Source organism: Adiantum capillus-veneris, chromosome 29 (assembly GCF_014529385.1).
Source record: "Adiantum capillus-veneris isolate H3 chromosome 29, ASM1452938v2, whole genome shotgun sequence".
Classification (NCBI taxonomy): Eukaryota; Viridiplantae; Streptophyta; class Polypodiopsida; order Polypodiales; family Pteridaceae; genus Adiantum; species Adiantum capillus-veneris.
In genome coordinates, this window is record NC_140959.1 from 40,786,107 (window position 1) to 40,802,976 (window position 16,870).

General features: G+C 47.8%; 1 protein-coding gene across 6 annotated transcripts in view; it reads left to right on the plus strand.

The window, feature by feature from the left end:
* Positions 1–16,870, plus strand: part of LOC147419073 (ABC transporter C family member 2-like) — a 164,936-nt gene that overhangs the window by 113,309 nt on the left and 34,757 nt on the right. The window lies entirely within an intron of this gene.

Here is a 16,870-nt window from a genome sequence, read left to right on the forward strand (position 1 = left end):
AAAGGTAAGGAAGCTCCTTGTACACCCACTCTTATCAACATGACCCTCGAAGAGGAACAAAGAAGGAGGGTGCGGGCTCTACATGTGAGGGTAACCGGCCTCAAGGACATAAACAATGTGGAAAAAGAGGTCACAAGCCTCACATCAATGATGGGGGTGGAGAAGCCTTCACACACAAAGGCATGGAGAGTGGGCAAGAAGAGTGAGGGCCCCGGAGAATCTTCAAAGGAAAGAGCTCTCATACTACGCTTCCCTTCATTGGAAGAGAAGAAGGAATTCTTGAGGAAGAGACCTACTCTCAAGAAGACAGGTATTTTCTTAGGCGATGACCTCACTCTCTCACAACTTGCGCATATGAGAGAAGTAATGCCCGAGATTCAAGCGGCAAGGGAGAAGGGGAAGATGGCCTTTTACAGAGATGGTCGGGTGGTGATTGTAGAGCGGCGCTCTACATGACGGTGCGAGACCTATGGGACCACATTGAGGATGGCGACTTGGAATTGTAATGGGTCTATGAGGTTGGATGTTGGTGCCTTTGAGGACAGTTTCAGAGACAAGGACATTGTTTTCTTTTCAGAGACTCACCAGGCCCCTGGCCAATTGTTGCCACATGTGGTGGGATACAAATGGGAGACAGCCCACAAAACAGTCACGAGATCTGAGCATGGGAGTAGAGGTTCAGGAGGAGTAGCGGTGTTGTTTAGGGAGGAGCTACAGCTACTACTACATATTGTACGGAGAGATGATCAGGCTAGATACATGTGGGTGAGGCTGAGAGCTGACACAGGTCGATTTCTATATATTGCTATATGTTACTTCCCCCCCAGTACGTCAGTATATGTTGTATCCAGAGGGCAGTCGCCTTTCTCAATTCTAGATGATGATATATGGGAGTTTTCTAGGGATGGTGATATCATCCTCCTAGGAGACTTCAATGCTCGAACGGGCAACTGTCAGACAGTCTTCTACGACACCTCAGATGAGATGCTTAGAGAGTTGGATGTGGGTGAGCTGGGGTTTGACAGATGCTCACATGACAGAGAGCAGACTGAGTATGGGAGATACCTCACGGAGATGACGACTACACATGGGCTAGCCATACTTAATGGCTTACAGCGGTTTCCTGGAGCAGCAGGCTTCACATGCTTTCCACACAGACATGGGGCCAGTACAGTGGACTATGTTATGACACAGCCGAGCTTTATTCCTTGTATTCAGGATTTCACAGTGGGAGCCAGACCAGTGGGCGTAGCAGTGGATCATGCTCTCTTGACACTGTCCGTATCTTTTCAGTTTAGTACAGCCCAGAAATCAGGAGGCAGGTCACACACCTGTTATACATTTACACCAGAGACTGACTCGGTTTATACAGAGGCGATCTGGGATCGTCTATGCACAGTTGCTCCAGGCCTCTCAGTAGAGGAGTGCACTACTTTATTGACTGAGACACTACATGATGCAGCATCAGAGGCATACCCACACACTCACCCGGATCGGAGGCGACATTCTGGGAGCATGCCCCAGAATAGTTGGTATGATGAGGAGTGCAGAGAGATGAGAGCCCAGCTTCAGAGGGATCTTCATTTAGGAGTCATCACCTATAGACAGTCGCGGATTGCTTTCCGGCGCCTTGTGCGAAAGAAGAAACGAGCTTACCTGGCCCAGATGGAGCGAGACTTGTATCAGTTGTTCTTGAGTAGAGACTCAGGCGAGGCATGGCGACTCTTCCATGAGCACTCCCCTCCCCCAGTGATTACTTCTCCTGATGTGTGGGGCCAGTATGCGACATCGTTATATATGGTTCCTGGGCAGGATCCCCTTCCAGATCCTACAGAGCCATGTCCACCTACGAGCACCTTCTTTACCACTGAGATGGTAAAGAGAGCCATTGACAGGATGAGGACCAGGAGGGCTTACGATCATGACGGTCTAGTGGCGGAGCACTTTATACATGCTAGGGATATGCTGATGGAGGTTCTTGCAGTGTTGTTCAATCGTGCCATGTGTGAGGGATTACCTGAGACTTGGAGGTTGTCTACTATTGTGCCTATATTCAAGGCAGGTGATCCTACAGAGCCTGGAAATTACCGCACTATTATGGTTGGACACACACTGGCACGATTGTATGCATCCATTATTGAGCAGCAGTTGAGTAACTGGGCAGAGGGTGAGGGTGTACGGGCAAAGGGACAGGCAGGTTTCAGGAGGGGTTTCTCCACTCTTGACCATATTCTGACACTCAGAGCTATCATTGAGGAGGGCAGGTCACATGGGAGACGGATTTATTGTAGCTTTGTGGATTTCCGCAAAGCATTTGACATGGTACCGAGAGCTCGACTGATGCGCAGACTGCAGGAGATGGGGGTGCCCACAGTGTGGATTTGGGGGATTATGGCTTTATACAGATCAGTGATGGGACATGTACGCACCCCAGAGGGGATATCTGACTTAGTTCACTCCACTATCGGGGTGAAACAGGGTTGCCCATTGTCTCCTACTCTATTTGGTATGTATGTTGATGAGGTGTCTGATTACATTGACAGAGAGGGTGATAGAGGTGCCCAGCTGGCAGGGACGTGGATCCCATTGTTGTTATATGCTGATGATATTGTCTTGATCTCTGACTCACCAGAGGGTATGCAGCGACAGTTGGATGCATTACACAGTTTTGCAGAGGATAGTGGATTGTCTGTAAACCTTGGTAAAACCAAGGTCATGGTGTTTAACACCACACCGCAGTGGATCAGGAGATCGGCACCGACCTTCACGTATGGTCAAGAGATTGTGGAGTATACAGATGCATACACTTACCTTGGGATAGTCTTCAGTGGGCCGAGGTTTTCTTTGGGGAGAGCAGCAAAGACTAGACTGACCAGAGCTTATGCGGCCTTGGGAGGCTTGGAGAGGATGTGTTCGCAGGTTCAGTTCCAAGAACCTCGGACAAAGTTATGGCTCTTTGATACTTTAGTAGCCTCAGCTATGATGTATGGGGTACAGGTATGGGGACCTTCTGTAGGCCAGGATTGTTGGAGACGTATGGAGAGGCCCTTGGTATCTATGATCTCCCGATTGATTAGAGCCAAGGCCTCCGTACCTCACGCGATCATTCGAGCAGAGCTAGCTGCCCCCCCCATGGAGATTGAGGCGCTTACCAGATCAGTGTCCTTTGTGCACAGCCTATGGGATACTACTAGAGACAGATATGCTAGATTGGCCCTTGAGTCTTCCAGACAGTTAGCTCTACAGGGGGACACTTCATGCTGGTGGTATGCACAGATGACTTCATGGTTTCAGACGCATGGCTTCACCATGGACAGGTTGCCCCCTTTCCAGTATTCTCTTCAGGCACCCTCGCTGTCTCTTACACGGGTGGAGATCACTAGACTCATTCGTCAGGACCTGATCCAGCTCGACACCAGGAGGACATGGATAGAGCCGCCTCAGGAGTTGAGCACGAAGATGGCTTTCTATAGAGAGCATCTTCTCCACCTCACAAGAGATGGGTTTGTGATTCGACCCAGCTACATGGACACACATATGTCTCATGGTTTGCGTTGTGCCATTGGTCAGATACGCACATCCTCACATCAGCTCGAGATTGAGACTGGTAGATTCAGAGGGATACCAGCAGACAGCAGGATATGCCGATTATGCCAGAGAGAGCCAGAGACAGAGTTGCACTACATATGTCATTGCACAGTGTTCTATGAGATACGGGGGCGTTTCCACTGCTTATTCAGAGAGGGTTTTGGTCCTCTATCTAGGGTCATGAGTTATGAGGATCAGAGATGTCTTGGACTATATCTACTTGAGTTACACAGGTATAGAGACACTTTACTGGGGAGAGCTAGAGAGAGGCAGTCCCAGAGACACATTACAGATTTCTTTTCACTAGATATGGGACAGCCAGAGGAGCAGCCACCACTGCAGAGCTCGTCCCACACTCATTCGACCACTACTGGCACTCTCATCGACCGAGCATTGGAGCTACAGAGATACAGACGACCGCGACTGAGGAGAGGAGCTACACAGCATCGACGGAGACTACAACAGAAGATTCGAGCCATACTCTCTCGAAATCCAGAGTGCAGATGAGGATGGATCCTCACCATTTCTTCCATCTTTGTTTCACACACTGTTACATCCAGTTTACTGGGTACCTATTGTATCAGCTGCTACACCCACGTAGTTTTAGATTGTAGTAGTAGTAGTAGTATTTTGTTCCACTTCTAGTTCTTTTCTAGTTCTTTTGTACCCAGACATGGTATTAGATTCACTATTTTGTAACTGATTGGTCTCATAGGTCATTTTGGCCTTTTGAAGACGTTAATATAACATTTCATTTCATTTCATTTCTCTCTCGCGATGTGTCTGAGCACGGGGCTGAGCGGTGGCGAGACAGGGGACCAGGGGCGACGACGCGCAGGGTTGAGCAGGTCAGCCAGTGGCGAGGTCGCGCTGTCACAAACAGGGCAGCGCTGGGTACGACTGGGGGTCAGCAGGCGAACAACGTGAACCAGGGGGTCAGCAGGCGCTGCGTGGGTGCTGATTAGGCGCTGCGTAGGGCTGCAGTGCTCGCGGTGGCTAGGGTTCCACAGGCGTGGCTGCTGGATTCTCACGATAAGGCAGGAGAAGTCCCACGCGTAGCATGTCCCAGCAACACTACGCGTAGCAAGTCCCAACATACATTCACCTATGCGTAGGAAGTCCCAGCCTTATGTTCAAATTTAGAGAAAATTTTTAAGCCTTAAGGTAAAAAGCCTTAAGATAAAATCTTTTAAGTTTGCCCTATTCTCCCTAGTACCCTACCCCACATTTGGGGCTTGTGTGCGATGGATCCGCCTACCGAAGGGGAAGGGCCGGGTGTAGATAGCTACACCACCCCAAAAAAAACAACAGCTACGAGAAACAGAGATACTGTACTATCACCAGGATCATTACGAGTGGGGAAAACGTCCAAGATACATGATGAACTAATGATGGAGAAGGTCCAGATGATGCTCAAATCAGAGCTAAACTACATGAGAGATGACATCAGGAAGGAAATGCACGCGAGCGCTGAGAGCTACAGGAACTCCATGTATGGAGACATGATGAGAGAACTAAGGAGAGAGATCCGCGTGATACAGAATGAGGAGATTCAGAACTTGAAAACGGAATTACGAAACCTAATCAAGGCCGAAGTAAATGTAACAGAATACGTTATGCAAAAGAAACTCGATGAGGTAGTAGCAAGTTTTGAAGCATGGAGAACAAATATGGAAAAACACATGGGGGAAAAGGATGCAATAATCGCGGAGCTAAAAGGAGAACTTGTGGCTTGCAAATCTGCAACTAAGGAGAAGGGAGACGACCAACCTTCGGTGCTGAAGGAGCTGGAGGACATGAAGGATCAGATGAACGCTCTACGGGAAGGAGATGAACAAAAATCGAAAACGGCATCTTCATGGGCGGAACTTCTTGTGAAGACACAAGAAAAGGTTGATGAAGCAGAGAAATGGATTGAGGATGCGAAGAAAGGGAAGGCCCAGATGCTCGAGACCACACCTACTTCTACCATCATTAATATGACCATTGAGGAAGAGCAGAAAAGGAAGACTTGGGCTCTGCATGTGCGGGTCACAGGAGTCAAAGACAAAGAGAATGTAGATGAAGAAGTGAAGGAACTGCTACAACGCATGGGCATCACAGAGCCTACTCACACAAGTGCATGGAGAGTGGGCAAGAAAGGAATCGATGAGAAGGGAAACATAAAGGATAGGGCACTTATTCTCCGATTCCCGAATATAGAAATAAGGAAAGAATTTCTAAAAAAGAGGCCAACTCTTAAGAAAACCCGTATTTTCCTGGGAGATGACCTTACATTGGCACAAGTGGCACACATGCAAGAGTTGATGCCAGAGATCAGGGCAGCAAGAGAAAAGGGGAAAATCGCCTTTTATAGAGGAGGGAAAGTAGTGGTTCTGGAAAAGCGCTCAGCATGACGGTGCGAGACCTATGGGACGATGCTCTGGATAGCGACATGGAATTGTAATGGATCATATAGGCTAGATGTAGGTGCCTTTGAAGATAGCTTTAGGGACAGAGACAGTTTTCTACTCACAGACACACCAGATACCGGGATAGCGTATGCCACATGTGAAGGGTTATTTATGGGAAATAGCTGGTCGACCAGACAAGAGATCTCTACAGGGTAGCCAGGGTTCAGGAGGAGTAGCAGTCTTATTTAAAGAGGAGCTGAAACCACTACTACAGATTATTAGGAAAGATGAGCAAGCAAGGTATATGTGGGTGAGAATGAGAGCCGAGATAGGTAGATTTCTATATATCGCTATATGCTACTTCTCTCCAAGTACCTCAGTCTACTCCTCACCTAAAGGACAATCCCCTTTCTCCATATTGAATAATGATATATGGGAGTTCTCTAGAGATGGAGACATCGTTCTCTTAGGAGACTTTAATGCCAGAACGGCCAACTCTCAAGCAGTATTCTATGATACTTCAGAGGAAATGCTCAAAGAAGTGGATTTATCACCGAGGGGGCTTACTAGAAACTCATAGCATAAAGAACACAGTGAATATGGGAGACATCTCATGGAGATGGCAACTATACATGGTTTGGCCATATTTAATGGTCTAGAGAATTTCCCGTTATCTGGGGGATTCACATGCTTCCCGCACAGGCATGGGGCCAGTACAGTGGATTATGTCATGACTTCACCAAGCTTTATTTCTAGTATCAAGGACTTTAAGGTGGGACCCAAACCGGTTGGGATTGCAGTGGATCATGCTCTCTTGACCTTATCAATCTCCTTCCAATACAATGCCTCTCAAGTACAAAGGAAGAAGACACACACAAGATATACTTTCACGCCAGAAACTGATTCAGTCTATGTGGAAAAGATCTATAATAGGATGTGGGCAGCCGAGCCAGTATATACCGTAGAGGAGATTACTTCTCAGTTAACAGAGATACTACATGGAGCAGCACAAGAGGCATACCCACATACTCAACCTGATCAGAAGAGAGGAGTTGGGAACATGCCTCAAAACAGTTGGTATGACGAGGAATGCAGAGAGACGAGAACCTAGGTCCAGAAAGAGCTTACACTTGGGATCATCACATATAAGCAGTCTCGGATTGCTCTTTGGCGTATAGTACGTCGCAAGAAAAGGGCATTTTTAGCCAAACTGGAGAAGGATTTATATCAGCTCTTCTTGAGTCAGGACTCACATGAGGCATGGCGCTTATTTCAAGAGCACTCACCGCCTCCGTCGATTACTTCTCCTGAGATCTGGGGTCAATATGTAACATCATTATATATGGTATCTGGACAGCCTCCATTACCAGATCCGCTAGAGCCATGCCCTGCTACTAGTACTTTCTTTACTACGGAAATAGTGGAAAAAGCCATTGATAAGATGAAGACAAGAAGAGCATGTGATCATGATGGTTTAGTAGAAGAACATCTGATCCATGCCAGGGACCTACTTTCAGAAGTCCTTGCTCGTCTGTTTAATCGGGTCATGTGTGAAGGATTACCTGAATCTTGGAAATTATCTACTATCGTACCTATTTTCAAGTCAGGGGATCCTATGATACCCGGGAACTACCGTACCATTATGGTAGGTCACACTTTGACTCGACTGTACGCATCCATTCTTGAACAAAAATTGAGTAGATGGGCAGAGAATGAGGGCATAAGAGCAACAGGACAAGCTGGATTCAGAAGGGGTTATTCCACTTTAGATCATATTCTTACGCTCAGAGCCATTATTGAGGAAGGAAGAGCAAATGGGAGAAGGATGTATTGTTGCTTTGTGGATTTTCGGAAAGCTTTTGATACAGTACCAAGGGCCAGATTGATGCGCAGGATGCAAGAGTTAGGGGTCCCCAAAGAGATTATTTGGGGGATCATGGACTTATACGGGTCAGTAATTGGTTATGTACGTACTCCAGAAGGGGATTCCGACATTGTTCATTCCACCGTTGGAGTAAAGCAGGGATGCCCACTGTCCCCTACTTTATTTGGTATGTACATAGATGAGGTATCAGATTACATTGATAGAGAGGGTGACAGAGGGGCTCAACTTGTAGGGTCATGGATCCCTTTATTGTTGTATGCAGATGATATTTTATTGATAGCAAAATCACCAGATGGAATGCAGAGGTAGCTAGATGCATTACATAAATTCGCGGAGGACTGTGGACTGTCGGTAAACTTGGGTAAAACCAAAGTTATGGTGTTTAACACCACACCGCAGTGGGTTAGGAGATCGGCACCTACATTTGCATATGGCCAGGATACAGTAGAGTACACAGATGCATACACATACCTTGGGGTGGTATTTGCAGGACCGAAGTTTACTCTTAAGAAAGCAGCGGATGCTAGATTATCCAGAGCCTCTGCGGCCCTGGGAGGGTTGGAGAGGATGTGTTCACAAGTGCAGTTTCAGGAACCACGAACAAAACTTTTTCTCTTTAATACTGTGGTGGCTTCGGCTATGCTTTATGGGGTCCAGATTTGGGGACCATCTGTGGATTAGGATAATTGGAAGTCAATGGAGAGACCTTTGGTATCTATGATTTCCCGAATGATTAGAGCCAAGGCCTCCGTACCAGACGCGATTACCCGAGCGGAACTAGTTGCCCCTCTGATAGAAATTGAAGCTCTTACCAGATCAGTGTCCTTTATACATGGTTTATGGGATACAAATAATGGCCGATATACTAGACTGGCACTCGAATCCTCTCGACAATTGGCAATGAAAGGGGATACATCATGCTGGTATGCGCAACTGTCCTCGTGGTTTCAGAGACACGGGTTCATTATGGAAAGATTACCCCCCTTCCAATACTCTCTTGAGGCTCCATCACTGGCAATTACACGAACGGAGATTAATAAAATCATCCGACAGGATCTTATACAGTTGGATACTAAGAGGACATGGGTAGACCCTACACAAGAATTGGGCACGAAGATGGCCGACTACAAAGAAAACTTCCTACAACTATCTGAAGATGGATTTGTGATTCGCCCGAGTTACATGGACACCCACCTGTCTCATGGTTTGAGATGTGCTATTGGTCAGATTCGTACATCCTCACACCAGTTGGAAAGTGAATTTGGCAGATTTAGGGGAATCCCACCTGAGAGCAGAATTTGCAAGTTATGCGGAATGGAGCCGGAGACAGAATTACACTATATATGCCACTGCACAGTATACTATGAGATACGTGGGCGTTTTCATTGCCTCTTTAAAGAAGGCTTTGGACCTCTAGATAGAATCATGCAATACCAAGATCAAAGATGCTTAGGCTTGTACCTACTGGAACTACATCGGCACAGCGATAATCTAATGAGAAGACAAAGAGCACTACAGCCTCAAAGGCAGATCACAGATTTCTTCGGATCGAGAGAAGCAGGAGTGGAAGGGGAAGCAAGAGGCCAGCAGCCAACACAAAGGAGTACCCACATTCATACCAAAGGCACCCTAATTGACAGAGCGATTGAGCTTAGGAAATCGAGACGACCACGACCCAGATGCAGAAGCACACTTCAGCGGAGGAGACTACAACAAAGGATTAGAAGCATTCTAGCCAGACACCCAGAATGCTCCTAAGAAGTTTATTTATTACTTTGTATTTAGTTTTTCACATTTACTTTCACACTTTTCACTTTTCACACTTAGTACTTTAGTACTACGTGTGAAAAGTGTACCTTAGTACTAAAGTACTAAGTGTACCTTAGTACTTTAGTACTAAGGTACCCAGACATTGTAACAGATTCACCACTTTTGTATCAGTTTGGTCTCATAGGTCATTCTGGCCTTTTGAAGACGTTAATATAACATTTCATTTCTCTCTCTCTCTCTCTCTCTCTCTCTCTCTCTCTCTCTCTCTCTCTCTCTCTCTCTCTCTCTCTCTCTCTCTCTCTTTACTGACTGAGACACTACATGATGCAGCATCAGAGGCATACCCACACACTCAACCGGATCGGAGGTGACATTCTGGGAGCATGCCCCAGAATAGTTGGTATGATGAGGAGTGCAGAGAGATGAGAGCCCAGCTTCAGAGGGATCTTCATTTAGGAGTCATCACCTACAGACAGTCGCGGATTGCTTTCCGGCGCCTTGTGCGAAAGAAGAAACGAGCTTACCTGGCCCAGATGGAGCGAGACTTGTATCAGTTGTTCTTGAGTAGAGACTCAGGCGAGGCATGGCGACTCTTCCATGAGCACTCCCCTCCCCCAGTGATTACTTCTCCTGATGTGTGGGGCCAGTATGCGACATCGTTATATACGGTTCCTGGGCAGGATCCCCTTCCAGATCCTACAGAGCCATGTCCACCTACGAGCACCTTCTTTACCACTGAGATGGTAAAGAGAGCCATTGACAAGATGAGGACCAGGAGGGCTTACGATCATGACGGTCTAGTAGCGGAGCACTTTATACATGCTAGGGATATGCTGATGGAGGTTCTTGCAGTGTTGTTCAATCGTGCCATTTGTGAGGGATTACCTGAGACTTGGAGGTTGTCTACTATTGTGCCTATATTCAAGGCAGGTGATCCTACAGAGCCTGGAAATTACCGCACTATTATGGTTGGACACACACTGGCACGATTGTATGCATCCATTATTGAGCAGCAGTTGAGTAACTGGGCAGAGGGTGAGGGTGTACGGGCAAAGGGACAGGCAGGTTTCAGGAGGGGTTTCTCCACTCTTGACCATATTCTGACACTCAGAGCTATCATTGAGGAGGGCAGGTCACATGGGAGACGGATTTATTGTAGCTTTGTGGATTTCCGCAAAGCATTTGACATGGTACCGAGAGCTCGACTGATGCGCAGACTGCAGGAGATGGGGGTGCCCACAGTGTGGATTTGGGGGATTATGGCTTTATACAGATCAGTGATGGGACATGTACGCACCCCAGAGGGGATATCTGACTTAGTTCACTCCACTATCGGGGTGAAACAGGGTTGCCCATTGTCTCCTACTCTATTTGGTATGTATGTTGATGAGGTGTCTGATTACATTGACAGAGAGGGTGATAGAGGTGCCCAGCTGGCAGGGACGTGGATCCCATTGTTGTTATATGCTGATGATATTGTCTTGATCTCTGACTCACCAGAGGGTATGCAGCGACAGTTGGATGCATTACACAGTTTTGCAGAGGATAGTGGATTGTCTGTAAACCTTGGTAAAACCAAGGTCATGGTGTTTAACACCACACCGCAGTGGATCAGGAGATCGGCACCGACCTTCACGTATGGTCAAGAGATTGTGGAGTATACAGATGCATACACTTACCTTGGATAGTCTTCACTGGGCCGAGGTTTTCTTTGGGGAGAGCAGCAAAGACTAGACTGACCAGAGCTTATGCGGCCTTGGGAGGCTTGGAGAGGATGTGTTCGCAGGTTCAGTTCCAGGAACCTCGGACAAAGTTATGGCTCTTTGATACTTTAGTAGCCTCAGCTATGATGTATGGGGTACAGGTATGGGGACCTTCTGTAGGCCAGGATTGTTGGAGACGTATGGAGAGGCCCTTGGTATCTATGATCTCCCGATTGATTAGAGCCAAGGCCTCCGTACCTCACGCGATCATTCGAGCAGAGCTAGCTGCCCCCCCCATGGAGATTGAGGCGCTTACCAGATCAGTGTCCTTTGTGCACAGCCTATGGGATACTACTAGAGACAGATATGCTAGACTGGCCCTTGAGTCTTCCAGACAGTTAGCTCTACAGGGGCACACTTCATGCTGGTATGCACAGATGACTTCATGGTTTCAGACGCATGGCTTCACCATGGACAGGTTGCCCCCTTTCCAGTATTCTCTTCAGGCACCCTCGCTGTCTCTTACACGGGTGGAGATCACTAGACTCATTCGTCAGGACCTGACCCAGCTCGACACCAGGAGGACATGGATAGAGCTGCCTCAGGAGTTGAGCACGAAGATGGCTTTCTATAGAGAGCATCTTCTCCACCTCACAGGAGATGGGTTTGTGATTCGACCCAGCTACATGGACACACATATGTCTCATGGTTTGCGTTGTGCCATTGGTCAGATACGCACATCCTCACATCAGCTCGAGATTGAGACTGGTAGATTCAGAGGGATACCAGCAGACAGCAGGATATGCCGATTATGCCAGAGAGAGCCAGAGACAGAGTTGCACTACATATGTCATTGCACAGTGTTCTATGAGATACGGGGGCGTTTCCACTGCTTATTCAGAGAGGGTTTTGGTCCTCTATCTAGGGTCATGAGTTATGAGGATCAGAGATGTCTTGGACTATATCTACTTGAGTTACACAGGTATAGAGACACTTTACTGGGGAGAGCTAGAGAGAGGCAGTCCCAGAGACACATTACAGATTTCTTTTCACTAGATATGGGACAGCCAGAGGAGCAGCCACCACTGCAGAGCTCGTCCCACACTCATTCGACCACTACTGGCACTCTCATCGACCGAGCATTGGAGCTACAGAGATACAGACGACCGCGACTGAGGAGAGGAGCTACACAGCATCGACGGAGACTACAACAGAAGATTCGAGCCATACTCTCTCGACATCCAGAGTGCAGATGAGGATGGATCCTCACCATTTCTTCCATCTTTGTTTCACACACTGTTACATCCAGTTTACCGGGTACCTATTGTATCAGCTGCTACACCCACGTAGTTTTAGATTGTAGTAGTAGTAGTAGTATTTTGTTCCACTTCTAGTTCTTTTCTAGTTCTTTTGTACCCAGACATGGTATTAGATTCACTATTTTGTAACTGATTGGTCTCATAGGTCATTTTGGCCTTTTGAAGACGTTAATATAACATTTCATTTCATTTCATTTCATTTCTCTCTCTCTCTCTCTCTCTCTCTCTCTCTCTCTCTCTCTCTCTCTCTCTCTCTCGCACATGGCGGGCTGCTGAGCGCGAGGGTGAAGCGACATCTCTCTCCTGCAGCAGCGTGAGGTCTCTCTCTGGCGGGCTGCTGAGCGCGAGGGTCAGGTACGTTTCTCTCTCTCTCTCTCGCGAGGCTGAAGCAAGGCAGTGGCAGCGCGCAAGGTGCAGCTCCACCCCCTCGCAAACCCCCCCGTCCTGCTGCTGTAGTAAGCTCGCGCGCAGGTACAGCAAGGCAGTGGCGGGTCTATCTCAGCGCGAACAGGACTGCAGCGACCAGTAACACTGCCGCCCAGCACCACCAGCCCATGGGGAGGGCACACGGACTGCAGCGACCAGGCAGCGCACGTGAAGGGAAGGCAGCAGCGAGTGCGTGAAGGGCAGCGTGAGGGAAGCTCTCTCCGTGAGCAGGTCTCAGGGCAGCAGGGCAACGAGCAGGCCCTCTCTATCTCTCTGCAGCAGCGCGTGCAGGGTGAGCAGTAACGCGCAGGATCCAGAGTCATTGGACACAGCAGTTCTATTATCCAAGGTTACACAGGCAGCATAGAAGGGAATTGACAACAGCGAGCAGCAGCGCAGACCTGCAGGGATTTATTTGCAAGGAATTTGGAAACTGCAGTGCTCACAGAAATTGCAAATTGACACATACAGAAAGCAAACACATGCCATGTAGGCTGAGTGGGGAAACATATGTATGCATAATGCGGTGCGTATAGGTTGCTCTCTCCTCTCTCTCAGAAAGTGAAACAAATAAGGCAAGACAAATGGCGGCGCACTACATGGTCACAAGCAAGAGGATGACAGCCATTGAAAAGGAGTTGAAAGAATGCAAAGCCCACATGGATGAGTGGAAGAAAGAGAAGAATTTAATTCTCGAGTGGAAAAAGAGGGAGGAACAGGCGAGGGAACTAGAACGCAAGGAGTTCCGGGATGAAATTCAAGCTTTAAAAAGTAGCATCTCAGCCCTTCGGGAGGAACTCGACGAAACCAAAGAGGGAAGACGCCTTGAAGATGGGGAAATTCAGCCATCAATGATTGACGAGCTGAATAGTATACGAGCACAAGTCAAAGAAATAAAGGAGGAAGGAGAAATGAGGACCTCATGGGTGGAGGTTCTCTCCAAAACGCAAAAGAAAATGGACGAGGCTGAAAAATGGATTGAAGTTGTCAAGAAGGTAAAGGGCAAAGAAATTCCGACTACACCCGACATCATCAACAAAACACTAGAAGAGGAACAACGAAGAAGGGTACGCGCTCTACACGTGAGAGTGACCGGCCTAAAAGATTCAGATAAGGTGGACCAAGAGGTGAAGAGCCTCATGTCCATGATGGGGGTGGAGAAGCCCTCGCACACACAAGCTTGGAGAGTGGGCAAGAAGAGTGAAGGTAATGGGGAGAGTTCAAAAGGACAGGCTCTCATTTTGCGCTTTCCCTCCATGGAAGAAAAGAAAGACTTTTTAAAGAAGAGGCCAACCCTCAAGAAAACAGGTATCTTTTTAGGAGATGATCTTATGCTCTCACAGCTTGCGCATATGAGAGAGGTCATGCCAGAGATTATAGCAGCAAGGGAGAAGGGGAAGTTAGCTTTCTACAGAAATGGACGAGTAGTGATTACAGAGCACCGCTCTACATGACGGTGCGAGACCTATGGGACCGCTCTCAGGATGGCAGTTTGGAACTGTAATGGTTCGTATAGACTTGATGTGGGGGCCTTTGAGGATAGCTTCAGAGACAGAGACATTGTTTTCTACTCAGAGACCCATCAGGCTCCAGGACAGTTGATGCCGCACATATCAGGATACAGATGGGAGACAGCTTGTAGGACACGCACCAGAACTGCGCATGGGACTAGAGGATCAGGAGGTGTAGCAGTTCTTTTCAGAGAGGAGCTCCAACCACTATTGCACATAGTTCGTAGAGATGATCAGGCCAGATACTTGTGGGTGAGGCTGAGGGCAGAGACTGGACGTTTCTTGTACATCGCCATATGCTATTTTCCTCCCAGCACTTCAGTATATGCTTCACCCAGAGGACAGTCTCCTTACTCTGTACTTGATGATGATATCTGGGAGTTCTCCAGAGATGGAGACATCATACTCCTGGGGGATTTCAATGCCCGTACAGGCAGCTCACAGACAGTCTTCTATGACACATCAGAGGAGATGCTTAGAGAGCTAGAGCCAGAGGAGTTGGGACTTGAGAGATGCTCACACGACAGAGAGCATACAGAGTATGGGAGATACCTGAGAGAGATGACGACTACTCACAGTTTAGCCATACTGAATGGCTTAACGACTTTCCCATTGTCTACAGGTTTTACTTGTTTTCCACATAGACATGGGTCTAGCACTGTAGACTATGTTTTGACACATCCGAGCTTTATCTCTCACATTCAGGATTTCACAGTGGGGCCCAGGCCAGTTGGGATAGCAGTAGATCATGCACTTTTAACATTATCAGTCTCCTTTGAGTACAATACATCTCAGGCCTCACGGGGTGGTGGACATACACGCTATACTTTTACACCAGAGACTGACTCAGTCTATGTAGAGGAGATACGTAGGCTTTTATGCACATCAGAGCCAGTATACACAGTGGAGGAGATCACATCTATGCTGACAGTGACATTACATGGGGCAGCGACAGAGGCATATCCACACACTCAGCCTGGGCAGAGACGTCGCTCTGGGCACATGCCTCAGAACAACTGGTATGATGAGGAATGTCGACAGAGGAGAGCTCAGATACAGCGGGACCTTACATTGGGAGTGATCACCTATAGACAGTCTCGCATTGCTACACGACGACTAGTGCGGCGGAAGAAGCGAGCTTTCTTGGTCCAGATGGAGCAAGATTTATATCAGCTCTTCCTTAGTAGAGATTCAGGAGAGGCTTGGCGTCTATTCCATGAGAAGTCTCCCCCACCAGTGATTACTTCTACAGAGCTATGGGGCAGTATGCAACATCTTTATACACTGTACCTGGACAACCACCATTACCAGACCCACCACAGCCATGTCCGGATACGAGCACCTTCTTTACCACTGAGATGGTACAGGAGGCCATTGACAGGATGAAGACCAGACGGGCACAGGATCATGAGGGTTTGGTAGCAGAGCACATTATACATGCTGGGGATTTGTTGGCAGAGATGCTTGCACGGCTATTCAACCGTGTCATGTGTGAGGGTCTCCCTGAGTCTTGGAGATTATCTACTATTGTACCTATCTTCAAGACAGGTGACCCCACAATGCCGGGGAATTACCGTACTATCATGGTAGGACACACATTGGCACGGTTATATGCATCCATCCTCGAGCATAGGCTGAGCAGTTGGGCAGAGACTATGGGCATACGAGCACCTGGGCAGGCTGGTTTCAGAAGGGGTTTCTCCACACTAGATCATGTCTTTACACTCAGAGCTATCATTGAGGAGGGTCGAGCACATGGTAGACGGATATACTGCAGCTTTGTGGATTTTCGCAAAGCCTTTGACACAGTACCGAGGGCCAGACTGATGCACTGGCTTATGGAATTGGGGGTACCCACAGAGCTGATGTGGGGGATCATGGCATTGTACAGTTCAGTGATGGGTCATGTACGCACATCAGAGGGGATATCCGACATAGTTCACTCCACCATCGGAGTGAAACAGGGATGCCCACTGTCCTCTACTTTATTTGGTATGTATGTTGATGGGGTCTCTGATTATATTGACAGAGGAGGAGATAGAGGTGCTCAGCTTGCAGGGACATGGATCCCTCTTTTATTGTATGCTGACGATATCGTGTTGATATCAGAATCGCCAGAGGGTTTGCAGAGACATTTGGACGCATTGCATAGTTTTGCAGAGGATAGTGGATTGTTTGTCAACCTTGGTAAAACCAAGGTCATGGTATTTAATACCACGCCATAGTGGGTTAGGAGATCAGCACCTACTTTCACATATGGACAAGAGAGTATGGA